Here is a 2,070-nt window from a genome sequence, read left to right on the forward strand (position 1 = left end):
TAGTAGTTGTAGTGGTAGTAGTAGTATAAGTAATAGCAGTAGTAGTAGTAGTACTAGTAGTAGTAGTAGTAGTAGTAGTATAAGTAATAGCAGTAGTACTAGTAGTAGTAGTAGTAGTAGTAGTAGTACTAGTAGTAGTAGTAGTAGTAGTACTAGTAGTAGTAGTAGTAGTAGTAGTAGTACAAGTAGTAGTAGTAGTAGTAGTAGTACTAGTAGTACAAGTAGTAGCAGTAGTAGTAGTAGTAGTAGTAGTGGTAGTAGTAGTAGTAGCAGCAGTAGTAATAATAGTAGTAGTAGTAGTAGTAGTGGTAGTAGTAGCAGTAGTAGTAGTGGTAGTAGTAGTACAAGTAGTAGTAGTAGTAGTAGTAGTAGTAGTAGTAGTAGTACTAGTAGTACAAGTAGTAGCAGTAGTAGTAGTAGTAGTGGTAGTAGTAGTAGTAGCAGCAGTAGTAATAATAGTAGTAGTAGTAGTGGTAGTAGTAGCAGTAGTAGTAGTGGTAGTAGTAGTACAAGTAGTAGTAGTAGTAGTAGTAGTAGTAGTACAAGTAGTAGCAGTAGTAGTAGTAGCTGTAGTAATGGTAGTAGTAGTAGTAGCAGCAGTAGTAATAATAGTAGTAGTAGTAGTGGTAGTAGTAGCAGTAGTAGTAGTGGTAGTAGTAGTACAAGTAGTAGTACAAGTAGTAGCAGTAGTAGTAGTAGTAGTTGTAGTGGTAGTAGTAGTAGCAGTAGTAGTAGTAGTAGTTGTAGTGGTAGTAGTACCAGTAGTAGTAGTAGTAGTAGTAGTAGTAGTAGTACTACAAGTAGTAGCAGTAGTAGTAGTAGTAGTAGTTGTAGTGGTAGTAGTAGTAGTAGTAGTAGTAGTAGTAGTACAAGTAGTAGCAGTAGTAGTAGTAGTAGTTGTAGTACAAGTAGTAGCAGTAGTAGTAGTAGCAGTAGTAGTAGTAGTATAAGTAATAGCAGTAGTAGTAGTAGTACTAGTAGTAGTAGTATAAGTAATAGCAGTAGTAGTAGTAGTACTAGTAGTAGTATAAGTAATAGCAGTAGTAGTAGTAGTACTAGTAGTAGTACAAGTAGTAGCAGTAGTAGTAGTAGTAGTAGTACAAGTAGTAGCAGTAGTAGTAGTAGTAGTTATAGTGGTAGCAGTAGTATAAGTAATAGCAGTAGTAGTAGTAGTACTAGTAGTAGTAGTAGTAGTAGTAGTAGTAGTAGTACTAGTAGTAGTAGTAGTAGTAGTAGTAGTAGTAGCAGTAGTAGTAGTAGTAGTAGTTGTAGTGGTAGTAGTACCAGTAGTAGTAGTAGTAGTAGTAGTAGTACAAGTAGTAGCAGTAGTAGTAGTAGTAGTTGTAGTGGTAGTAGTAGTAGCAGTAGTAGTAGTAGTAGTAGTTGTAGTGGTAGTAGTACCAGTAGTAGTAGTAGTAGTAGTACAAGTAGTAGCAGTAGTAGTAGTAGTAGTTGTAGTGGTAGTAGTAGTAGTAGTAGTAGTAGTAGTAGTAGTAGTACAAGTAGTAGCAGTAGTAGTAGTAGTAGTTGTAGTACAAGTAGTAGCAGTAGTAGTAGTAGCAGTAGTAGTAGTAGTATAAGTAATAGCAGTAGTAGTAGTAGTACTAGTAGTAGTATAAGTAATAGCAGTAGTAGTAGTAGTACTAGTAGTAGTAGTATAAGTAATAGCAGTAGTAGTAGTAGTACTAGTAGTAGTATAAGTAATAGCAGTAGTAGTAGTAGTACTAGTAGTAGTACAAGTAGTAGCAGTAGTAGTAGTAGTAGTAGTACAAGTAGTAGCAGTAGTAGTAGTAGTAGTTATAGTGGTAGCAGTAGTATAAGTAATAGCAGTAGTAGTACTAGTAGTAGTAGTAGTAGTAGTAGTAGTAGTAGTAGTAGTACTAGTAGTAGTAGTAGTAGTAGTAGTAGTAGTAGCAGTAGTAGTAGTAGTAGTAGTTGTAGTGGTAGTAGTACCAGTAGTAGTAGTAGTAGTAGTAGTAGTACAAGTAGTAGCAGTAGTAGTAGTAGTAGTTGTAGTGGTAGTAGTAGTAGCAGTAGTAGTAGTAGTAGTAGTTGTAGTGGTAGTAGTAC

This window comes from Sebastes umbrosus, chromosome 19 (assembly GCF_015220745.1).
Source record: "Sebastes umbrosus isolate fSebUmb1 chromosome 19, fSebUmb1.pri, whole genome shotgun sequence".
NCBI classification, from domain to species: Eukaryota; Metazoa; Chordata; class Actinopteri; order Perciformes; family Sebastidae; genus Sebastes; species Sebastes umbrosus.